Raw genomic sequence first — 6,387 nt, forward strand, 5'->3', positions numbered from 1 at the left:
TAGTATTTTCAACATTAATAACTCCTCCTGACACAAATCCAGCTTGTTTGCCATATTGAAGATGTGCCTCCCTGGTAATTTCTTCCTGTGTCATAGGGATGGATGTGTAGTTATAATTGAAAGGTGGAGGAACACTATCATACCCTAGACCCTTGTTTTGATTATCTTTAAATTTTAATTGGGTTTCAAATAAGGACTCGACTATCTGACTTGACGCAGTATAATTTCTTAAACTAACGTTTGTTTTTCCACACTTAATTTTCAAAGTGTCAAGTTCTTCAGTTATAGCAGCAAGTTGTCTCTTAATATAGTCAAAATTTTCACATTTGTTGCTATACTCTTCCTGAAGCTTCCTAAAGTCCTTGGTTTTTGCTTCTAATTCAGCCTTTAGGGGTTTCTGTCCTTTCCTGAGTTGATATCCTTCATATCTCAGGTCCTCAACTTCTCTTTTTAATAAATCAATTTGGTCCCGAAGAAATTTAATCGTAGTTTCACAAGCTGGAGTATATGTAACTTCAGTGACCGGAATGTTTTCAGAACTTATTGTTTTTCTACACTTCAAAGCATCAAGTTCTTGAATTACATCAGCAAGACTAAGATGATTGAGATCTTTTGTCTTCTTGATGATAGCCACGTTCATATCCCACGATTTCAGAAGTGAATTCAGTAGCTTTTTGTTTATCTCAAACTTAGACAAGAAGATCCCAGCTATATTCATCTCAATAGTAAGTGTAGTAAATCGCTGCAACTGAGTTTCAAGGGTTTCTCCAGGGATATAATCGAAAATGTTGAAATTTTGTCTTAACATATCCTGACGACTCTCTTTCATGTTTTCAACTCCCTTGTAGACCTTAAAATCAATTAAAAAGCACAACTAGAAGCCAAAATCAAACTTAAAAGTCAAAGCCTTTTATTATAAACCTCAAAATCAACCTTAAAAATCAAATTTAAAAAGTCAAACTTGAAAAGTCAAACTAAAAAGTCAAACCAAAAAGCTAAATTTGAAAATTTAAAAGTTAAACGAAAAAGTCAAAGTTTAAAGTCAAAGGTCAAACTTGGAAGTCAAAGTCAAAATTTAAGGTCAAAAGTTAAAAAATAAAAATAAAAAATCAAAATATAATTTTTTTATTAATTTTTTTATTTTATTATAATTATTATTATTTATTTATATATATATATATATATATATATATATATATTTTTATTTTGGATGAAACGGAATTTTTTTTTTAAAAATTTGAATTTTGGGCTGAAAGTGTAAAAAATGCGAAAATAGGAATGAAATAGACGTTTTATCAATTATTTTCGGAAGGAGTTTATCATCTAGCAAGCTAGATGAGTTGGTAAGGCGTTGAAGGGATGCGAGCTGTAGGTCGCAGGTTCGATCCCTAGCACCTCGAAAATCGGCATCTTATTTTTTATGCGAGGCGAGGAAGTTATGCGAGCACGAGGCTGCTGAACCGGAAACGATGTTGAGCAGTAAACTCCGAGCCGAAAGCTCGGGCCGTAAACGTGCGAGGCCTCGGACTGTAACCTCTGACCGCGAACTCCTCGGACCACAAACACCGGCCGCAAACTCTTTGGAACCGTAACTGCTGGCCACCACCCCCCTCGCTGATTATGACTAAAAACACCGATTTTTCGACTTTGAAGCTCCAAAACTCGAGCAAAAACCCTTTTTTATGAAAAACACAAAGAACAAACCCCCCTTATTTTCCAGAGATCTATCCAAAAACGCAAGAATATTTCGAAAAATAAGATCAAATAATGCTCCAAATCTGACAAAATTGACTGATACAACCAAGCTCTGATACCAATTGTAAGTCCCTAATTTGCCTGTGTATCAATCAGATCCATTTGATGGCGCGGAATCCCAATCAAACGGATGATTTCAAATAAAATAGAAGAGAAGGAGAAGAAGAAGATGATGAATCTCAATGTATTAATGAATAGAATGATGATTCAGATATAAGAGATTCATACACACACTAACACACAATAGTTCTTGTCTCTCTCTGGCCGTAAACTCTCTTCGTGTTTCATCAATCTCTACTCCTCACCCTAACACCTATATATATATATATATATATATATATATATATATACAAGGGTAACATGGGCCGTAAACTCAACCGTAAACATGACCGTAAACTCCAGAAATATTACAGAAAAATATAATTGCCCAGAAAAGCAAAGTATAAACCATATTTTGACCCAACAAATGGAGAAACAAAGGAAACCAAACGAATAACTTGGTCAATTTCCTGACTTTGTTTTCACTTGTTTTATTATTATTATTATTATTATTATTATTATTATTATTATTTTTTAGTTAATTATGTTATGTTTCAATAACTTATGTTAATTTGCTTTGCGTTTTAGTTTCGTTAATTACACACAGTTTAATTTGAGATTGATGTTTAGGTTTAATTTTTTCATAGTTTTTGAATTTAATTTTTATGCAGTAAGAATCTTTAGGGTTTGGTTGACTAGGGTGAGATGGTAATTTTAATGTAGTTGATTTTGTTTGAACCAATTTTATTGAAATCGAATAGCATATTCAAATGTGTTCTTATTTTAAAAATATAAATTTTGATGGGTAACTTTGATTTTGGCTAACACTTGATCAACGTTAGTTAGGGTTAATTTTCTTGGTTTAAATTTAATATTTACATGCTTATATTGACTTCTAGAGAAGCTTTATTTGTGACATTGTTTGAATATGAATGTGCGGTTTCGTTATCTCGCTTAAACTTAACATAGACGTGTCTTAGGGCATTTTTAACAAAACCATTGGACTTAATGCTTTTTAAAATCATGAACTACATAGAGATATGAGTGAATGTTTTTTAAATCGAATCATGAGACGGAGAGTTAATTGATAATTTTTGTTGGTGTTAAGTTATTCGTTTCTATATAATTGGTTTGAAAAATTAGTTGCATTAGAAGAACCATTGAACCCGTATAAGTCAACTGAATCCTGTTTTTCTCATAATTGTTAAATCGTTCAATTGTTTTCCTTGTTTATTCGATTATTTTAGTTTTCGTTTTTACCATGGTGAATTTAGTCTAATTTTATTTTAATTGTTTCCTTAGTTTAATAAAATCAATCACTTTTGCAATCAATTGCCTAGTTCACTCTTTCTTAGAATAGGATAGTCCCTGTGGGTTCGATATCTGGTCTTACAACTATATTACTTGCACGACCTCGTATACTTGCGAGTACGCGTTTTCGTCAATAGCCATCGGATTTATAGTTTGGACTCTTTTATTTGAATTCCTATGAAGGGGTTTGGGCCCAATTTGGAAGATTGGGTCATAATTGGGCCTGGGGTGACTATTTTTGGAATTGGGCCTTTTTAAATAATTGGTTTGGGCTTTGTCTTTAGGCCAAGACAGAAAAAGTGTAAAATGGTCTTTTACCCTAGTTTAGACTCTTAGTATGAGTCATGATATGTGTGGTATGTGGTATTTGGGGGAAACTCACTAAGCCTCGTGCTTACGGTTTACAGTTTATGTTTCAGGTACTTCTAGTGCAAAGGGGAAGAGCTCGGGGTGATTGTAGTGCACACATGATATTGTTCCACGTTTTCATGATAACTCTGATAACTTGTGATGTTTTGATACATTTGAACCTTTTGAGATTTTATGATGATGTTGTGGGATATTGTTTTTATTATTTGAAAAATGAAATTTTGGGTCTTATTTTTTGGATGTTACAAGTTGGTATCAGAGCCTTAGTTTGAGGGATTCAGACATACTCTCGGGTGTGTCTGAACTCAAACTGAGGATTTGGTAAAAAATTTCAAAAAGAAATGTTTAAAAATAAGGGGTTTTCTAATACAAGAAAGGGTGTGGTGCATGTAATTGACCGAGCTTAGGTAAGTTTTCCCAAAATACCCATATATGTTATCTAGTATGATTTGATTTGTGAATTTGTTAAGTGCATGTTAGTTAGGGCTAAGGATATGCTCAGTATTTGCATGATAGAATGCTAGAAGATATGTCATTGTATACCTATTATATGAGCTTGTAGACTTGCATGATAGTACTGATCAGTTAGTGATAGCATGGATTGATTAGGTTATGCTTGGTTCTGATTACTCGATGCTCAAATGTTGCTTGCTTTGTGCTTTTTAGGAGTTCTCACTAGTTTCAGCTAACTAGTAAGTGCATATGTTAAGTTACATATTATTGAGAGTAGATAATTTTAGAAGGTTATATTTTAACTCTATTGTGTCGCTCTTGTTTGAGTTCAACCGTTGTAGTGTGAGACCTTTCATTCGAAAAATTATCTGGTTTTAGTGATATGTAATTGTATTGGTGATCTAGTTAGAGGAAGTTAGCAAGTGTTTCCTTCTGCAGCTGATGAAAAAGAGTGGTGTGGAGTTTTCCCTAGGAAAAACCTAGGAAAAGATTTAGTATTGGGAGCCTTATGTTGATGAGGGTTAATTTTATGGATATAAAGTGACTTGGCGGATTCAAGGAAATCCTTGAGGAAAGTACGAATAGATGTGGAAGGTAGTATGGCGTCGTACTACTAGAAGCAGAGGATCCGTACTCGAGTCAAGGAGAGCTGTGATGAAACCAGGAAGCTTGTAGAGTTTGTGATCCCTCAATATATTTTGATGTGTATTATGAAGGTTTATATGGTCTGTTTTCAGTATAGTGACTCTTCGAGGCAGACCAGTTGGTTGTTCTGGTGCTGGTGATGGCTCGATCTCAGGATATGGAGTCGGGCAGTTGGATCATCAGACGAGGGAGTTCATTTCATCTAAGATTATGTGTTGCATTCTCGAGTAGACTCCTATGATCTTCGGTACGATCAAGGAGGGTATTGTGGAACTATTGGAGGAACAGTTGGGCTCTTTCTGTTCTGAGATGGTGGCCTTAATTGGGGTGTTTTCTTTGACCTTCAGGGAGTTTCGGGAATGTAGAGCTCCAGACTATCGCGAGGCGAAGGACTCGATAGCGAGCATGAGGTGGTTAGCATATGGTGCTGACGCTTTCCACACCAACAATTATCCTAAGGGGGAAAAGGTCAGACTTGCTTCCTGTGTTCTGAAAAACAGAGCTCGAGACTGGTAGGAGGAGGTTGGGCATGCAGTTGGTGATGATGTTGAGGATTCGATGACATGGGATGATATTACGACTAGATTCAGGGTTGAGTTTGTACCAGTGATTGAGGTGTAGGAGTTGGCGCGAGAGTTTTAGGATCTCAGCCAGACCACTGAGACGGTGGATAAGACCACTGCGATGTTTCATGAGAGGGCATTGTTGGTTCCATAATATGTAGTAGATGAGGTGATGAAGAAAGAGAGGTACCATGAGATGTTGAGGAGTGATATTCGGCAGTTTGTGAGCCGATCTAGTTGCAGGACACTAGAGGATATGATAGCGAGGGCTAGGGACAGGGTGATTGATCTAGAGATATAGAAGAAGAGGAATCCAGATTATGTGCAGAGGGCAGAAAGTTTGGGAAAGAGGCACAAGTTTGTTGATACGAGATTGAAGGGCCAGTAGGGCCGGAGCCTCTGTCGCAAGTGAGGCAAGACGTACGATGGGGCGTGCAGGGTGGGTGGTTCTGGATGCTTCAAGTACGGCCTGACGAGTTTGACTGTAGCAGGATCGATGTCAGCACCCACTCCTGCAACTCTACGGATTACTGACGCCTACCAAGGCAAGGCGGTTGCACTTGTGGCGAAGAGAAGGGCTTTTCAGCTGACAGTTGAGGAGGCTCATACAGCTCCTGATGTGGCGACAGGTGTATATTTTCTCCTCATCTTTTTATTTTTATTGAATTGTCTGCTTATATCTATGTGTTTGATTCGGAGCTACCCGATCCTTTGTGTCGCTTATGCTTAGCAAGAGGTTTGCTAGAGCTCTCGGGGAGCTTGATTTTCCTTTAGATGTCGAGATTGTAGATGATCGATATGTCCATATAGTAATGGTTCATCTGGGTTGTATTCTCGAACTGTTTAGCGAGCAGTATTTGGTCGATTTGGCTCCTATTCCTTTGCATGGGAACAAGGATATAATGGGCATGGATTGGTGTAATGCCTGTGTTTCCGGGCTCTTCATTAATATTGATATAGTAGTCCAGGTTAACCTTTGTAACCCGTTTTGAAATAATAGAAGTGTATTATTTGAGTATTATGTGTTATGTGCTTAATTGTGTGTCTTAATTTAATTAAGAATAAAAATAAGCGTCAAAATGAAATGTTAGATAAAGCTGATATCTATGGATAATGTTGTAGTAGTTGAAACGAAGTTTCTGAATATATAAAGAATGCCGAAATCCGAGTTATAACGAACAAGTTATGACATGTCGAAGTTTCGCGACAAAACCGGGAACGTTGAATAACGTAAAAAGTGAAATTTACGTTA

This window comes from Lactuca serriola, chromosome 7 (assembly GCF_051521515.1).
Source record: "Lactuca serriola cultivar US96UC23 chromosome 7, Lser_US96UC23_V15, whole genome shotgun sequence".
Taxonomy (NCBI): Eukaryota; Viridiplantae; Streptophyta; class Magnoliopsida; order Asterales; family Asteraceae; genus Lactuca; species Lactuca serriola.